A 20,381-nucleotide genomic window follows, 5' to 3' on the forward strand; every position below is an offset into this window, starting at 1 on the left:
CTCTCCTCCAAGTCGATACAGTCTAGCATTGGAGATAAGGCACGTAACTGAAAATAAATGTATAGTCCCTAAGCAACTTAGGGACTATGACCATTTAAGGAAGGATTCAAACTCATGAAAAGATGGTGTTTTTGAGTGAAACTATGGAGGACTGGGACAAAAACAGAGGCAGGATACAGACCACTTATACTGAAGTTGATCAAGATGGTAGCCTTAGCCACCTGTAAATTTTAATTTTAAATTAATTAAAATAAGAGAAAATTAAAGATTCAGTTTCTTACTTGAACTAGATTCATTTCTTGTTAATAGCCATGTGTGGGTCATAGCTGTCACACTGAATGACACAAAGAGAGGGTACTTCCTCTTCCTCTATCATAGAATATTCACTTAAACCAGGCTGACCTAGACAAAAGCGCGTGAACAACACTCAGGGTAAGAGATTTTACAGATTATCTATATAAAAGAGTAAATGTTTTAGTTTATCTAAATTTAGGGAATTTGAAGGAAAATGACTAAATTTATAAAAGCTATTATTTACCTTTTTTCAAAAATAAATTAACATTAGCTTAGTGTAACTTTTTTACTTTATAAACATTTTGATTTTTTAAGCCTTTCTTTTCACTTCCCATTTCTCCCCAACCTTCTAGCTCTAAGAAACCACTAATTTACTTTCTACCTCCACAGATTTACCTATTCTGGATACTTCATATAAATGGAATCACATAATATTTATTAATTTTTTGAGTCTTTTGCAGTAACTCTTAGCCTAAAACACAAATACATTGTACACCTGTACAAAAATATCTTCTTTATTTATATCCTTATTCTATAAGCTTTTTCTAGTTTTAAATTATTTTATTTTTACACTAAACTTTTTGGTGAAAAACTAAGATACACACATTAGGTCAGGATCATCAGTATCACTGTCTTCCACCTCCACAACTTGTCCCGCTGGAAGATCTCCAGGGGCAATAACATGCACGGAGCTGTCATCTCCTGTGATAACAATGCCTTCTTCTGGAATACCTCCTGAAGGACTTTCTTAAGGCTGTTTTACAGTTAACTTTTTAATAAGTAATAATAAGTAACTATAAGTATAGTAAACACATAAACTAGCAACATAGTCATTTATTATCATTACCAAGTATTATGTACTGTATATAACTGTACATGCTATACTTTTATGCAACTGGCAGAGCGGTAGGTTTGTTATCACCAGTATCACCACAAATGCAAGAGGAAAGCAGTGCACTATGATGTTTTGACATCCACAATGTCCCTAGGCAACAGGAATTTTGCAGCTCCCTTATCTCATGGGACCACTTTCACATGTGTGGTCTATCGTTGACCAAAATGTCATAATGCAATGCATGATTGTAATGTGATTGATGCTATTCTAAGTGTTTTATGAATCTCATTTAATATTTAATATCCATTTAATATTCCTAAAAACTCTATGAAAAAAAGATTAGTGTTTCCATCTTCTTTTAACAAATGAGAAAACTGAGGTTTTACATTTTTAAATAATTTGTCTGAGCTCACCCAATAGCTATGCAGTAGAACCAAGGTTTGAACCCAGGTAGTTTGAGTCTAGAAGTCACATTCTAATGTAGAACACAATACACATAGATCCTTTTAGTTCCAAAGCTCATGCTCAGATTTAGAGAGGAGGAATCACAAAGTTCAGTGACACGACTAGCTGTAGAATATGAACAAAAGGGAAGAACTAAACTTTTAAATATTGCTGCCATTCATTTAGGAATGTGTAATAACTGTAGTCTGAATTCACACTGGTCCCAAATAAACCCTGAGTTCACATTATCACTGCTCTGGCCATATTAATGCAATGAAAAATGTTCTGGTGACTTCCATGAGAATTAACCCTAAAATTAGAGGGCAGAGGGGAGCAAGAATGGAAACGCTGACCAAAGAGAGTAAAAATGAATGTACTTTGAGGAAGAATGTCCTTGTGACTGCACTGATGGGGACGGGAGTTTTCAATAACACATGCAGATGATCACAGCAAGCTCAGGGGTCTTACAGCTTTCCACAGTTACTCATAGAATTAACACTCTTCAGCTTGCAGTCAAAGGAGACTTTTACTTGAGGAAGCTGATGGATTTTACAGTTTTACAGCTAACCTTTTTGCTTCTTTGGTGAATGAGTGACATATTTAAGGGCAAGGGCTCAAAATTCAAGACCCTCCACTCTGACTCTTGAGACTTCCCAAGGGTAGGAGTGGATGTGTGATGCATGCACACTAGGGCCCTTGCCCACCTAAGTCCCTGCTCTTCATAGGCCAGCCCTTTGCTATTTGTTAAAAGCTGATGTATATCCAAGCCTGATATATATCTCCGTTCACCTTTTCTTCTCTTTTAAGCCACACATCATCAAACCCCACGCACTTTACACCCTAAAGATAGTCAATCCCCTTCTCATCAGCCTCACTGCCTTGCCCTTAGTCCACGCCTTTATCGATTATTGCCTGGATTACTCTAAAGGCCTTTTAATCTGGTCTCCAAATTCCTTTCTTCCTGCTACTTTGCAATAGATTCTTTACATTACTCTTGATTAGTCTTTGTAAAATGCAGATCTGATCACGTAAATCCCTTGATTAAAAACCTTTATTAATCCCCACTGATCTTTGATGCTGTCCAAGCTTCTTAACATGGCTCACAAGGATGTCATGATCTGATCCTTTTTCCATAAGTTGACATGCTCTCCTTCCTGTGTGTCCTCCGCTGTAACTCTGATCCAGTTGTTCTTTCCCCAAATACATCATGCCATTTCACAACTCATACTTTGAAACTAGTAATATGAGTTTAAAGTTTTACTTTGTACATTTTTAGTTTCATTCACACATATTACTTTGCTATTCCTTTGTATGACCCCAGGAGGCACCTAACTCAGAGCCTTGAGAACCCAAACCAAGCCTTGACATCCTGAAAGATACTCTCAGCCAGGCCGAGGCAGGGGCTTCTGAAGCAAAATTTCATACGTACCTTTGCGCCCAAGACATGAGATGGAGCTACTTGCATTTAGAACTCCTGTTGCTTAAGCATTTACAGGTGTTGCTCATCTGCTCATTCCTTCTTGCTGAACATCCTTGATGCTAAGCACCTGCCCCTCTGACAGTGAGCACCTGACAGCATATTTAACAGCTAGTCTCTGCTGGCCATGCTTCCTGAACCCTACTCCCTTTACTCTCCTCTGAGCAAGGTACCATGAGCCACCGTGGAAGTGGCATCTCTTATAGTAATGGCAAATATCAAGCTCTTTCGGGGCCACAACAGTGTCACACAGCACTAGAGAGTGGAACCAGTAGTGAAAATAGACAGGAAGCCAGTTATCTCTTCTTCTATGGGCTCAATTTCTTTCTTCTTACACCATCAGAAGAAAAAGATCAGAAACACCAAATGTGGCCAAGTATAAGATATTTGGCACGAAAAGAAAGAAAAAGGCCTGGCCAATCAGACTGGGTCTCATGGAGCTTTAACAAAAGGCACTGGAGGTAGAAGGGGAGTTTATAAACAGCTGTAAAACTGAGTCAATACAGGGGATACCGTGTACCCAGACCCATGGACATAAGATAGCTTTTACAGATGTCATTAGTGAGACACTTCAGGCCAAAGGGAACACCCAAAGAGACATTTTTTGTTGTTGTTATCTAATTTTGGATGCATTGGAAACTACAGAGCCATTGCATAAGGCCTCACAGTACAACTCTAGGAGTTGCATGTACAAGGTTGGAACTTTCTAGAGTCTATCTCCTGACTATGTGATCTTTTGCTTAATGAGAGTGAAGCATAGATGACCATTTTCTCCCTTTGATCTCAGTATTGTCAGTTTTAATTTTCAAAAGATAGGAACAGTATTGAATATCCTATAGCCCCCTCTTCCTGCATAGAGAGAAATTCTCTCCACAAACAAAATTTACCTGCTCAGAGGTGGAAGTGTGGAGGGGAGCAGGAAGCTTTGTTGTTCATATGGATGAACTAGATGTCACTTTATATCACCACCCAGTTTAAAAAGAGTCAGTTATATTAACTAGTTGACTAATTTTTTCCTTCTGTTAAGCCCCTCGAGCACTTTGACAGATTTGGGTTTATAAGTTTGGGACTAAGAACAGAGGAATGCAGACCTGCTGTGCATGGTAGGGGAGAAAAGAAGTTGGTACCCTGGGGCAAAGCATGTAGGAAAGGTACGAATTATCAGGGAAGAGAACACAGGGAACAGCAATAAATCGTAAGCTTTACGTACAGAAATGTGACTCCTCTTCATGACTCCTACAAACTTTGGAGGCTCTATTAAGATCACAAGGTGTTTGGCATGTGTAGATTCCTTGTGAAAATCAATGCATGCTCTAAGCACAGCATGGATTGATGCCAAACAGAATACACTTTTTTTTTTTTTACATGAAAAAGGTAAATTTTAGTTTTCATTTCAAAATAACATTTTTTAAATTTCAGAATATTATGGTGTACAAACATTTTGATTATATTTCATTTGATTTGTGCAGTTTAAGTCAAAGTGTGCCCATCACCAAGATAGCATGCTTGGTTTACTACTATATGTGCATATGGGTGTTTTTCAATTAATTCCAATTTAATAGTGAGTACATGTGGTATTTGTTTTTCCATTCTTGACATACTTCACTTAGAAGAATGGTCTCCAGTTCCATTCAGGTTGTTACAAAAGGTATTAGTTCACCATTTTTTATGGCTGAGTAGTATTCCAGGCTATACATATACCACATTTTATTAATCCACTCATGTATTGATGGACACTTGGGTTGATTCCACATCTTTGCAACTGTGAATAGCGCTGCGATAAACATTCAAGTGCATGTGTCTTTTTGATAAAATGATTTTTTCCCTTTGGGTGCATACCCAATGGAGGATTACTGGATCAAATGGTAGTTCTACTTTTAGTTCTTTCAGGTATCTCCATATTCCTTTCCACAGAGTTTGTACTAGTTTGCAGTCCCACCAACAGTATATAAGTGTTCCCTTCTCTCCACATCCATGCCAGCATCTGTTGTTTTGGGACTTTTTGATAAAAGCCATTATCACCATTCTCACTGGAGTTAGATGATATCTTCTTGTGGTTTTGATTTGCATTTCACTGATGATTAAAGACTTTGAGCATTTTTCCGTATGTTTATTGGCCATTAGTCTATCATCTTCTTTTGAAAAGCTTCTGTTTCTGTCTTTTTCTCACTTTGTTATGGGGTTGTTGGATTCTTTTCTTGCTGATTTGAGTTCTTTATAGATTCTGGTTATCAGCCCTTTATCAGATGCAAAGCATGGAAATATTTTCTCCCATTTTGTAGGTTATCTATTCACTCTATTGATTGTTTCCTTGGCTGTTCAGAAACTTTTTAATTTAATCAAGTTCCATTTATTTATTTTTCTTGTTGCTATAATTGCCATTGGGGTCTTACTCATAAAATCTTTGCCTAGGCTAATGTCTAGAAGAATTTTTTCATACATTTTCTTCTAGAATTATTATTGTTCTATGCCTATGTTTAAGTCTTTTATCCATCATGAATTAATTTTTATGAGTGGTGAGAGGTATGGATCCTATTTCAGTCTTCTACATGTGGCTATCCAATTTTCCTAGCGCCATTTATTGAATAGGGATTCTTTTCCGCAGTATATTTTTTGTCTGCTTTGTCAAAGGTAAGATGGCTGTATGAGGATGGTTTTATATCTGGGTTTTCTGTTCTGTATGCCTGTAATTCTAGCACACTCAGAGACCTAGGCAGGAGGATTGTTTGACCTCAGGAGTTTGAGACCAGTCTGAGCAAGAGCGAGACCCCATCTCTACTAAAAATAGAATAAATTAACCAGGTGTGGTGGCACACTCCTGTAGTCCCAGCTACTTGGGAGGCTGAGGCAGGAGAATCGCTTGAGCCCAGGAGTTTGAGGTTGCTCTGAGCTACGCTGACACCATGGCACTCTAGCTCAGGCAACAGAGAGGGACTCTGTCTCAAAAAAAAAAAAAAAAAAATCCTTTGGTTTACAATGGGCCTTATATCAGACTCATTTACCTTGAAATGTCAGGCAAGTGCAGCTGCAGATCTCCATCTATGGTACATATCAAGCATACATACTTTTTCCTTGTAAAGTCATGACTTCTCTCCGCTTCTTGGGAAAACTGCCAACATCACTAGTGGCACTTTGTATGCGTCCCATAGTGTATTCAAGGTTCATAGTATTGCACTAAACACAGTGAAAATACACAAGAACCACAAGAGATCACTTTTTATTGAAATATACAATTTACTGGAGAGATGAACTGCTCATGCAGAGATCATTAGTGCCACGTGGTGTTTTAAGCAGATACTCGCAACACTTCAGCTTACCACAATAGCAACAGAAGGTAGCAACGAAATTATTACAATATGTTCTACTGTTAATTTTATGTAGTTATGATTTGATACTGCATATTTACATTTGTTTACATTTCTCTTGACTGCCAATAGGGCCAGGTACAGACTGTGTTTGTGTAAGTTTTGATAAATTTTAACTTTTCATAATAGATTTGTATATATTTCATGGTAGTAAATGATCAAATAGACTAATATATGCATAAATTTTATGCATTTATGACATGCTTTCTTCTTAATTTTTTTCACTATTTCCAGGCTACATCGTTCATCTGTGAATTTTTTAAAAAATGTCATAAATTTCCAAGAAATTTTCCAATATATTTGTTGAAAAAATCCACCTTTAACTGGACCCACACAGTTCATATCCATGTTGTTCAAGGGCCAATCGTACTTTCAACATATAAATTTTGGAGGGTGGGTAGATAACTATTCGATGACAGAAAGTCTCAATCTCACAGTTCTTGAGAAATGTAAGAATGGTGCATTTTGATATTCTGACTTTTGAAAGATGTTTAGCAGAGTAAAATGTGGACATATGGAGTAGACTGAGAGACCACATTTAGATCTAAAATAAGGCAATTAGGGCCTGGATTTTACCATATGGGAGGCAGTGTGGTATAATGGAAGGAATCTGAGCATCGGATGATGAGCCGTCCAAGCCCTCATTCTGCACAGAGCCACTTGGCAATGGGGGAGGTAGGTGAAGACGGGGCTACACCCTCCTCCTTTTCTTTTACCTTTGCTCCTATGTTCCCACAATTGGCATGACTGTATATTTCAATCTGTTCAGTCCTGCCATAAAAATGTTAATTATAGCTTTATTGGAGAACCTGAATTCTCCTCTCCTGCTGATATAAACCTAGCCATGGGACTGGATAACTCAATTTGCTTCTTTGGCCTTGGATTTCTTATTTGTGAAATGGAGGTTTTGGGACAGATGGTTCCAAACATTCTTTCTAGCCTTCTGACATTGTGAATGAAGATTTCTATTCCTCAAAATCCATTTCCTTTAGAGTTTTGATTTTCGAGGATTCAAGTATAAAAGAAGGTTTTACTCCATAATCAGCATGCCATGGGCTTGAATTTCTCATCTGTAGTTTTTCATTGTGTTCAAATGGTCAGAAGAGAAATGCTGTGCATATTTATCAACTAGGAACTAATGTGATGTTAAACACTCAAGATACAATGCCATGCCAGATGTGATGCCTGAATATTCATTAGACAGACATTTTTAACTCAAAATTAAACCAGTAAAAAATGATTTAATTTGTGACTGATTTTTACCACAAATGGTTGCTACAAAGTTTGGTTTAGTTTTCAGCTTGAACAATTCCTAAGCCTTTCTTATTACATGCATTTTTTTGTACTATTAAATATCCATACACACAATTCTGAATTAATAGACCTTTTCTTAGTGAAGATGAGATTTTTCGAAAAGCTGCTTTCCCCTTCACACAGTTTGCTCAACAAACTATGTCTTTGTTTGATCTTGGACTTTGGCACTGCAGCACCAAACTGAGTCCTGTGACATTTATGACATGATGAAATTCTTGTCAACCCGTGATAACTTTCTCAGATAGAAGAATGGGAAAGAACATTTATTAATCATTGAGTATGTGCCTAGACCAGAAACTGGCTCACAGGCATTCACCGAAAGAAAGCTTGTTAGATAGGTGGATAAATAAGCAAACAGACAGGCAATAAAGGAAATCTGCATATCTTTTCCCATTTAGTGCCAATGCAGTCCTTCTGGATAGACATTGCAGCACTCACACTGTAATTAAGGGGAAAAAGGTACTCAAGGTTCCACAGCTGGTACGTGGTAGTGTAAAAATTTAAATGGATATACAAAGCTCATTTTTGAGGGGGAAAGAGTGATACTTAAAGATGCTTTCTCATGACGTAGGTGTAACTATAATATTGGATTTTCTTTCACTTGATTGGAGGCATTATACGCCTATTGACAATCTAATAACATGGAAAGAATGCAGTGTTTCGAATTAGACAGATAAGTTTAACTCCTACCTTTGCTATTTACTACTTCTGTAAGTTTGGGCAAGTTTATTAACACCAAGGCTCAGTTTCCTTATCTGTAATATAAAGGATCATATTACCTAGAAAGGTTGTTCTAAGGATTAGAAAGAATATGTACAGAGTATCCCCATATTATCTGATGCTTCCTGGCTGTAATTATTACTGTAGGTGCTGATTAAATATTTCATAAATGGTAACTTTGGTTATACAAACAGTATCAGTACATCTACTTCTAAAAAAAGTCAAAGAGGACACAAAACATTTGAAACCTCTAATGAGCAAGTGGAAAGTGAAAATTTTGGCACTAAAAAGTCATTACTGCAAGAGAGGTAATTACCAGTGTGAGTTGCCTGTAGTATTACTGGCTTGACTCCTAATTTTGTTTGGGACAAAGGTCTTAGCAATGCCTAATCAGTTAAAACTCCTAAAAGAAAACAGATTCTGCTTGAGCTATATTCATTTATTCTTTCCTTACCACTGAAGTTAAGTTCATTATTGTAGTGCTAAAGAACTACACACTCTGTTTCTGAACCTTCCAGGTGAGTTTTGTTTTGTGCTTAGCAGTCACAAAGTGAATAACATAACTCACTTTCTTGGTTTCGGTATCAGCAGCTCTTTCAATTACAACACTAATGTGCTAGGCCTACCTATGTGACTGGGTGCTGTTGCTAATGGTGTTTTCTCTGCTTACCTTGCAGGAATGGAAGCTGTTTTGGTTTTATTTTGTATGCAATGTAGCTAGTTAGTCTTCCGTCTTTCTTTACATGTAAAAACACTAAAATAAGACTGCTCAACAGTGTTGTCAATCCAAATGATGTAAATGGTATGAATATGTAGCCTTTGATTATATTTAAACGTAGGTAAAAATCAAATTTAAACTTTTTTGCCTAATGCTTGAGAGAGACAACTGCTGGGACACAGAGGAGGAAGAAGCATGTTTATGGAGAGTTTGATGTCTAAAGACCAAAGTTCTGGGTACAAATTTTAACCACGTAAGTCGCCATCATTGTCCTTGTCATCATTGTAACAATGGCAATTATAGTAATAATTACAAGAAGAAATGAAACAGTAGCTATCTCCTGTGTGCAGGTATTGTACTAGCCATTTTAAATGTTTTATATCACTTGAACCTTACACCAATATTATGAGGAACATATTGTCTTCTTTTTTAGGTCAAAAATTGAGTCTCAGGTGATTGTATTATGATGTAGGTCTCTAAAGTGGTAAGTTACAGATAGATGACTCACACTTGGATGGTCTGGCCCCCAATCCATGCTCCTTTTACTATGTCATCCTTACTCAGTTCCTGCATGTTTAATCATGTTTAGCTCACATAAACTCTCTGAACCTCTGCTTCCTTGCTTGTATAGGGGGCATACAATAATATCCAGGTCACACAATTATTTGAGCAACAACTACAATAATGCATAAAGATATGCATTATCTGTTATAATGTGCTATGTAATTAGGGATTAGACTATTATCTCTCCTTACAATAGATACTATACTCCTATCATTTTAGCAGCAGCATCAGCAAAGGCAACCTCCCCTCCCAAGACCCAAAAGATAGGAGAAATGCCAGACTGGGTCTATCTGCAAGATAGGGGTCTTGGTTTCTACAGGAGTACTTGGAAGTTTTTCCCACAATGTTTCTTTACTTTCTCCCCCTGTTACTTAGTACAGCTCCCAGATTAGTGCTGCCCAATAGCAGATACCTAAGGAGGGGGAAATTCTCTGTTGAGACTGCCATGGACAAAAACTCACAGGAGATTAAGTCTTAGAAATTGTGTATTTATCCTCCTTTATTCCAAACTCCTCAGCAAAGGGATCTCAGAAGCAACTCTAGAACCTGGGCTGGGAGGAGGAGGAGAAGAGTCAGTTTAGGAAAGACAGGGTTAAACTCATCACAAACACATTTGAAGCAGAAAAAGAGTGTTCCTATTGCACGTTTGTATTCTATTTCCCACAACACTTCTCTGCCAGTTTTTAAGTCACCCTCAGCTCCAAAGTGGCCACTGTGTACTCTACTTGGTAATGCTGAGACAGCCCTCTGAAAACAACTTTTCTTTTTTGCCAGCAGGTCCCAGTGAAGCTGTTACAGCAGGGGGTGCTAGAAGGAGACTAAAACTTTGGGGAAGAAAAGAGGGACTGAGAGGAACTTGCTCCTTCCCTTCCTGTGGGCTTCCTGCCTGCTTCCTGCTCCTGAACAAATGCTAGATACACTTCACACTGTCCACTGTAAGCAGCAGCTTCTTCCCAGAGCGGTAGCTAAATCTAGTCTGCAGTTTCTTCCAACATTTGCTGAAGCAGCTAAGCAGCTTTGTCATGCCCCCTTCAGATACGGCAGCATTAGCCAACTAGAACCTTTTCCTCAGGGTCAGGGTCCCAGCCCCACAGCCCCTCCTTTGCACTCAGACCTCAGCACCAACAGAGCAGAAGCCCTTCCTCCGATGGCTGAGTTTCGGCTCCATAGTGCACCTCCTCCAAGCTTTCCAGTTTCAGCAACTCCAGGCACTTCCTTTTCTGCAGTTGTTTCTTCCACAATACCTTAGTGTTTTCCTTTTGCATTTTTAGTTATCTTGATAACAATTGTATGCCTAATTAAGAATGTTTTTATATTGAGTATGGGCTGTTCTGATAACTGGTGTGGGTTTTGTCTCCTGCCTTCACCCTGTGAATATATCCTCCTATCTGCCTTTTTAGTCACATAATAAGACTGTTGGGTGTGACTTTTGGTAGGAAGGGAGTGGGAACATGAAACTTGAATGGCAGAAAAAATTGTGAGTCTATGGCTGGGAAGCGGCAGAGGACTGTCATTTATTGAGAAGCTACTATGTGCAAGCACTATGTTAACCATTTTATATACATTATTTTTTAATCCTCACTATGTTGAATTAATAACATGAAAAGCCTCATATTATATGTCATTTTATAAATGAGGTTTGAAGAGACTAAATCACTTGCCCAACTGACTTGAGGTGGTGGAACTTGGAATGGCCAGAGCCCCAGCTGGGCACCTCTGGCCAGAAGTAGCAGTCTATTCACCCCGTGTGCTATAAAACCCTGCATGTGCCACCGTGAGGAAAACGTTGGAAGGTACTGACATACTAAAGGGAATGGCCAACTCCAGGACCAGTTAGAAGGAATTCATAGAAAATGTGATATTGTAGCTGGATGTTGGCATCTGATTAGAGATTAGGTACAGGGACATTCAACACAGAGAGCACACCTTGTAAAAATACATGTACATATGAAAGCAAGATTTGTGTTCTAGAAACTGTGGTAAACCTAGACAATAGAGAGAAGGTAGAAAAGAGACACAAAATAAGCCCAAAGAGGTAAGAAGGGACTTTATTCTGATGCGATGTTAAGATTTTTATTCTCTGTCATAAGATCATTCGACAGTGCTGGATATATTAACTTTTTTTGTAAAAAAATATTTTGAACTAATTTTGGACTTACATAAAAGTTGCAAAAATTGAGTGCCCTTTTCCCCTCTCCCACTTCTCCTAACGTTAACATCTTATACAACTGTAGAGCCATCATCAAGAATGAGAAATTAACATTGGTATAGTGTTATTAATTAAACTACAGACTTTCTTAAAAACTCACTAGCTTTTCCACTGATGTCTTTTCTTTTTTCTGTCAGGATTCTATTCAGGATCTCACATTGCATTTCATTGTTATTTTTCTTTTATTTCATCCAGTCTGTAACAGTGCCTAAGTCTTTCACTGTCTTTTATAATCTTGACATTTTGAAAAGTACTGATATGTTATTTTGTGGAATGATTTCCAATTTGGATTTGTCTGATGTTTCCTAAAGTGCAGTTATAACTTTTTTTGGTCAAAAATGATGGTGTGCCCTTTTCCTATCAGGGGGTTTATGATACTGTTTTATTTTCTTACTGTTGATATTAACCTTGACCACCTGCTTAAGTTGGTGTCTTCTGGGTTTCTCCACTATAAAGTTACTTCCTTTTTTGTAGTTGTTGGTAAGTATTATGGGGAGATACTTTGGAATGCTGCAAACCCTATTTCTACTCAAACTTTCACCCTCAAATTTTATCACCCTTTGGTAGATTTTGCCTGCAACATTTATTACCGTGGTGTTTACCTAATGCTCTTTTTCTGTTTTGTTCTTTCCTTCCTTCTGCATTTATTAATTAGAATTTTATTGTAAGGAAGAGCTGAGCAGAAAAGTAATATTATACTTATAAAGGAATAATATCTTACAGAAGAATAGCACTTCAGAGGCTGGATTGGAAGTAGTGAGGCTGGAGGTGTGTAACTTAGTGACTGACTTTGGGGCAAAGGAAGGGAAAGCAAGGTGCTGGCAAGCCTTCTTCTCTGTGTGGCTGTGCTGTGCAAAACTGCAGTGGGGAGCCCAGGAAAAGGGACAGGTCCAGGGAAGTGTACCCTGATCTTTAAGATGCAGACTCATTCAAAGATCTACACTCTTTTGGTCTTTTCTATAAAGGATATTTTGTTTCCAATTGAAAAGGGGCTATTAAAATATTGGTTGTAGTTATGTCAACAAACTGACCAAAAATAGATGAGCTATCTCAAGTCCAGAACCCGTGCAAATGCACAGTATTGTACGGACTGTTGGTTTCACCCTGCGGGCTCTCCATAGTGCACAGGATAAAATAGAAATACACGCAGACAAGACTCTTCACGATCTGGCCGCTGCCTGCCGTTGCAGACCCATCTCCTGTCATGCCTTGCCATTTTACATCCTATGCTCAAGCCATATCAAACAGCTGACAGTCTCCTCAATATGCTGTGACCTTTCACACTTCATGCTCTCACAGACAAGGATTGTCTTTTGGGACTATCTCCCCCGAGCCCCCACCAGACTAACCGTCTCCTCTGGCTGAATCCTGCACATTCTTTGAGATCCAATGCATGTGTCTCCTCTGAAACTCTTCTGAGACCCTCAGGCAGCCATGAATAGAATTTGTATGCACTCCTGTTACTGTAGCAAATACACTGCATGACAATTACTGGTTCATATTTTCATGTAATAATAATATTAACAGTGGGTTAGGTGTAATACCTATTAGTTGCTTGTTATATGCCAGCACTTTCCCTGTATTCTTTCATTTGCATCTCATTTTGAGGTGGCTACTATTATGTTTACCTGTTTATAGAATAGAAAACAAGCTTAGAGATAAGAGGCAACTGCCTAAGCCTGCCCAGCTGGCAAGTGGTGTCCCAGTTGTCTGGGTACCCAGGCCAGGTATCAAACCACTGTATACTACTACCCCTCTCTCCAATTCTCAAACTTCTGAATGCACAGGCGGTTTTGTCATCTTTGTCCTCAGTCCACTGCATGAACTGAAGAGGTGAAAGGTAATGGAAGAGACTCGTATCTCTCTGGCCTGTAGGGAGCTGAGGGTGGGGGACGGCACTCGGCCTTGCAGTTCATCTCACCACATTTCCGTTTGTCCGTCACCAGTGTCTCAAGCCATCAAGAAACCCTCTCCAAAAGAGACGCAGAGCCTATGTGCTTAGAGTACCTCAATTCCCTTTGTCTACATACTGTCTTCAGGTGCACCCTGCTTGGCTTTTTTTGTGCACACAGCTGAGCCGGCCACGTGTGGGGAAAGGCTTGCGATCAGAGGAGGAGGTGTTAGAATGGGGTGGGCTTTGTGGTCGCTAAGCTCTGGGGACTCATAGCTGCTGTTTTCAAGCCTCCACCCTCCCCCACACTTTGCACTGTCTTTAATTGTGGCCAATTTGGAAGTCCCAGTTACATCTGCTGGGATAAAATATGTACAGCTGTGGAAATAACAAAAACATGAAAACTTACTCTGTGTGTGTGGGGAGGGGAGAAGAAACATTCATAAATTGCCACTAAGTACTTAAAATGAAAATGTTGCTTTTCCTATCAAATAGTTTTGCGATTTCCCAGGGTGCAGTTTTCTCTGCTCGTGGGTATGTACACAATAGATATTTTCACGTATACTTCTCCCCACAGTTTTGTTGGGGTTACAAACACAGAAGTGGCCTTCAATGACAGCCTTTTATTAGATCTAAAACTGTTGGGCTAATAGTACATCTCAAGTCATCATAAGATACAATTATTACTGCACTGAAAAGACACAAAACACCGAGAAAATTCTTCTTAGAATTGAAGATTAATCTGGATACTGTTTCTTATTTATCCTTGCTCCCACTGTACCAGATCAGTGTTTTGTATCTCATAGATGTTCAAGCACTGTTTTATGAATCAATTTAAGGATCTCCAAACCATGCAAGATGTAGCAAGTCAGAAAGGAAGGGAAGGAGAAGGGATAGGGCATGCATTTAGCCCTTACTATTTGCTAGATAATGTGCTTTAAATGAATTCATCTTATAACACTTCAACCTTGCAAAAACCCGAAGTAACTTTTTATTCCTATCTTATCAATAATGAGGACTCTGAAACTTAGAGCAACCAATGTATAAAGTAAGAATCTTCACTCCCTGTTAAATCAAGGTCAGGAAATGAGACTCCATCCCCACCACCCATGCCCCCAGGTGGGCCACACCTGAAGCTCAGCCTCAAGCTGTCCTTAGAAGTGCTGGAACTAGACCACCTAAGCCTGAATGCTGATTCCACCATTTGCTAGCTGCATAGCCCTGAGCAAGTTAACTAGCTTCTCTGGGCCTCAGTTTTTCCATCTGGAAAACTGGATTAATAACAATATCCATTTCATAGGGCTTTTCTTGAGAGAATAAAATAAAATAAAAATGAAGTCCTTAGAATAGTGTCTGGATATAGCTAGTACTTAATAATACTAATAGCCATAATTTATTTATGCAAGCATTATAATGAATACATTTATATATATATATTATCTCAAATCCATATAGCAGCCCTGCAAAAGAAACAAAATTCTTCTTCCATAGATCAAGAGACTGAGACTCAGGCAGGTAAAATGGCTTATTCAAGCTATAGAGCTGGTAAACAAAGAAGCTTAAGATTAGAATATATGTCTGTTTCAAATCAACTCCCTCTTTTCCCACTACATGATGTAGTGGGAAATAGACCCTTTGAGTATTCACACAATCTATAATTGTCTGTCTTTCCTTCCTTCCAACACAGGGTTAGGTACTCTTCTGTGTACATGTAGAGTAACTCTCATTTTCAGGAACATTTTCAGAAACCAGTGCTCTCTTCTCACTTCAGTACTTTGCAAGCACCAGTTCTGACTTAGTCTTCCTGCCATCACAGGCCCATCCTTTGTTGAATAACCCATCTTCATCCTTCATCCATCTTAGCTTCAATGTCACCGTTTCCAGGAAGCCTTGCCTGATACAATTGGTACCAATATCAATTCATTCCACTCTCACAGCGTCCTTTAAGACTTGAGTGATTCATGTTCTCTTGACCTTGATGATTTTAATGTAGTTTTCCAATGGGCTCGTTTAGCATGTCTAGTCTTGCTTCTCAGAGGTCTCACATCATTCTTTTTTATTTCTCTGAATTTTCTAGCTTGCCTCCAGGAATTACCTGCTTTCTGTTTTGTTTCTAACACAGGCCCTCAAATTCAGGTACAGATGCAGGAATCTACCAATATCAAATAAAGTATACAAACAAACAAGAATCTAAAAAAGGGTCTTCATTGTCTCTCCTCTGGTCTTTAGGTGGATTACTTTAAGTTTTCTGTCCTGTGTGCCGGGGTGAGGGCAGGTATTGTATATATCTTGTTCACCATTGTAATCCCTAGCTTGGAGGTTAATGCCTACTAATAGGCTGTAATTAATTCATAAATAAATTAAATGAGTTAAGTAAATAAACGAATAAGGCAGTAATAAATGAATAAGGTCATTTTCTTCCTTCTAGTTTTGCTTTTTTCTAATTCATTCTTTATTATGCCTTCTGGAATGATCTGTCTCTCATTCAAATTTACTTATATTACTTTTTTTCTTTCAAAAACTTCAGTTCTTTTTTAGAATCTTCAAGATCAATTTCCAGCATTCAACCAACCAGGGTCTTCATGATCTGTCCACTGAATCTATTTCTTGTTTCATCTTTCTTTGTTCAGCCCCTCAAAGATGATATGCCAACCATACTGAGCTATTTCCATTTTTAGGAGCATTTTCAGAAATCAATGCTTTCTTCTCTCCCTGGTACTCCTCAAATGCTACTACTTCTAACTTACTCATACTGCTATCAGATGCCCAACTTTGTCTGGATATTTAATCTTCCTCCTTCAGGTCTTAGCTTAGATATTACCTTTTCCAAGAATCCTTGCTGACCCTCCCTAAGTCCTATTGATTGAAGTACCTCTCCAATGTTTTTATAGATTGCATTACAAAGACATCTTTGAGTGTTTGTGTCTCCAGCTGAATAAGTGGATGAATGAATGAATAAAATCTCGTGATATTTTCTCTATTCCTTCTCTTACAAAATTATTGTCTGTTGTATGATTAAACTGTTGCTTTGTGAATACATTTATTTTCTCTTCTACTAAACTAAAAGTTTAACGAGGGCAAGATTTTTATCTTCTTAACCCTCTCATGATTAATTCATAGTTGTAGTTTAATAAATATCTCTGTTTCCTGGACGTCTCTAAAGGATGGTTATCAGTGGTGTGTTAGACAAGCAGAGTGACTCTTCCTTCAGTCTTTATCTAGGGAACGTTGTGTGCCACGCCCTGCTAGGTGAGAGGAAAGTAACAGACATGTGAGCAAGGACTCTACCCTGTCAAAAACGGCATTCCAGTGGAGGAGAGACACATTAGCCATGAAATATAACAAGCTGTAATTAAAAATTATGATAAGACCTATAAAATAAACTTGTCACGTTGGAGAACAGGAAAAAGAAAGTAGAGGCTGTGAGTAAACTAGTTAGTCAAAAGGCTACTGCCAAACTCCAGGTGAGAAAGTGAGAAATAGTTGACATCGTCTATGTTAGAGACGGTGAGGATGAAATGAAGTGGAAGGATTCACGTGGTGAATAGGATGCAAAATCGTTTGGATGTAGTGGATTTGGTGATGGATTGCATGTGAGGTGGGAAGACTTAGGGGTGTCAGGACTGACTCCTGGGTTTCTGGATTGTCCAGTCGGAGGGATAGTTGAGCTTTTACTGAGCTAGAGAGCAATGAAGGAGAGCCACGTTTCTTAAGGATAATGATGAGTTCAAGTTTGTACATTTTGAGCTTGAGATTTCTCTACAGTATCCAAAGAGTGAAAACGGTGGTTGGATTTATAAGACTAAATGACAGAAGAGAGAAGGCTGGGCTCAAAATACACATTTGAGACTTGTTGGCATATAGATGGTAATTGAAGTCATCGTATGAATAACATTGTGAAAGGAAAGGACAAAGAGGAAAGAGCTATAGAAGGAGACTAAAGAAGTAACAATTGGCTGGGCGCGGTGGCTCACTCCTGTAATCCTAGAACTCTGGGAGGTCAAGGCGGGAGGATCATTTGAACTCAGGAGTTCAAGACCAGCCTGAGCAAGGGTGAGACCCCATCTCTACTAAAAATAGAAAGAAATTAGCTGGACAACTAAAACTACATAGAAAAAATTAGCCGGACATAGTGGCACATGCCTGTAGTCCCAGCTACTAGGGAGGCTGAGGCAGGAGGATCGCTTGAGCCCAGGAGTTTGAGGTTGCTGTGAGCTAGGCTGATGCCACAACACTCTAGCCCAGGCAACAGAGTGAGACTCTATCTCAAAAAAAAAAAATTATTTGGGCATGGTGGCCCACAATTATAATCCCGGCACTTTGGGAGCCTGAGGTGGGAGGATCACTTGAGGCCAGCAGTTTAAAACCAGCCTAGCAACAGAGCTAGGCTGATGCCATGGCACTCTAGCCTGGGCAACAGAGTAAGACTGTGTCTCAAAAAAAAAAAATAACAATTGTTCAAGACTAAATCCATGGGGATCATCTTTGATTCCTCCATCAGGAGTCCTGTCTATTCTAACCCCAAAACATGCTGACTCCATCACTTCTCACCACTTTCTCATCTGTCTTCATCATCTAATTGATCTCTCTGCTTCCATGGTTATATCACCAGCAGTTCATTCTTTACAAAGAAGACAGAATCATCTTTAAAAAAAATATATATATATATATATTTTTTTATATACACATATACATCTGATCAAGAAAGTTTCAACTGCTTCCCATGGCCCTTAGAGCTGAATTTAAACTTCTGATCATGGTCTTCCAAGGTTAACTTGAATGTCAGCATTTCATATTACTCTCACCTTCAACCACAATGGTCCAGCAATATTGACCTCCTTGGTTTAATTCAAATACAACAACTTGTACTTTTTTATTCCCGTTTTTAAAATTCCCATTTTCCATTCTTTCTGCTAGAAATTTTTCTCCTCATCCTCTTGTTGTATATCTTCTTCTGGTGTCTGCTCAAATGTCACCTCAGAGAGGCTTTTCTTGACCCCTTGTCTAAAATAGCAACACACATCCTTCAGTCAATTTATTCCCTTTAGTTTCTGCATAGCATTTTATTTTACTATCAATAATTATATTAACTTTTACAATTCATTTTTATAGTCTGTCTCCCCCACTAGACTGTAAGAACATGTGAATATGTGCTTACTGCACCTGTTTTATTCATTACTGTTTCCCCAGCACCAAAAACAGTGACTGGAATATATTATCCTTCAATAGTGAATGAATGAACAAATGAGTGAATCAGATCAAATCAGACAATACGTGGGAGCACGGGTTCATAGAGAGGGAATTCAGAGGACAAGGATTATTCCCAGGTTCACTACTGTTCATCTGAGTGTTGTTGCTGAGAATGTCACTCCATTCTCTTGAGATTTATTTGTCTTTTCTCCAAAATAAGGGGCTAGTCTATTTAATCTCTGAATTTGTGCACAATGTTTTCTCAGCACTCAATATCCAAACTGCCTTCATTCATTTGAAGGTAAGGCTGAAAAACAAAATGGCAAATGACTGTTGTATGAAATGGTGCATACTTTTCATCATCACTTATCCTTTTTATAAATAACACAAATCTTAAGTAAGGCCATATCCTACCTTTGTGGACCACCCATCTATCTCCTCAGCTCTTTAAAGGACATTCACACCACCATGACAGTCCCAGAGTGCTCTGTATGTGCCTTTGTATTACTTACACCATTGAGTTTTGTGCTTTTATATATATTATATTATTAATTAATGGCCTTTTGCTTCAGCTTAAGTAACTCTCTCTAGCAATTCCTGTAAAGCAGTCCTAGTTGTGATGAACTCCCTTAGCTTTTGTTTGCTACTTGTGTGTGGAATAAAAACAATCGAACTCACAGAAGCAGAGTAGGATGGTGGTTACGAGATGCTGGGGTTTGAGGACCATAAGTAGATGCTGGTCAAAGGGGGCAAAATCTCTGTCAGATAGGGGGAATATCTTTTTTTTCTTGAGATCTATGGCACAGCATAATGAATATAGTTAATATTAGTGTATTATACACTTCAAAATTGCTGAGAAAGTAAATCTTGAATATTCTCACAACAAAAAATAAATATTTGATGTGATGGGTATGTTAATTGGCTTGATTTAATCATCCTGTCTTGTATTCATTAATTATAATATTAATTTGTATGCCATAAATACATAATTACAATTTGTCAATTTACAATGAAATTTTTAAAAAAGATATTAATTTTCAGGATGTTCATTTTCAGTATCATAAGATATTTTGTCATCCTTCCCCATTGTCATCATCATCATCATCATCATCACCATCAACATCACGGCAACTAATTTTCAGTGAAGGCTCCTCATATGCCAAGCACCCTACTTAGTGTTTTATAAGTGTAATCTAATTCAATCCTTTTATCAAATCCTTGGGGAAGGTATTGTCATGAACCCCATTTTATGAATGAGGTACCTGAAGCTGAGAAAGTTTCAGTGACTTGACTAATGGCATAGAGCACGTAAGCAGCGCAGTAAGTACTCAAACCCCGATCTGCCTGAGCGTGAAGCCTT

Source organism: Propithecus coquereli, unplaced genomic scaffold (assembly GCF_000956105.1).
Source record: "Propithecus coquereli isolate 6110/MARCELLA unplaced genomic scaffold, Pcoq_1.0 Scaffold344, whole genome shotgun sequence".
Lineage (NCBI taxonomy): Eukaryota > Metazoa > Chordata > Mammalia > Primates > Indriidae > Propithecus > Propithecus coquereli.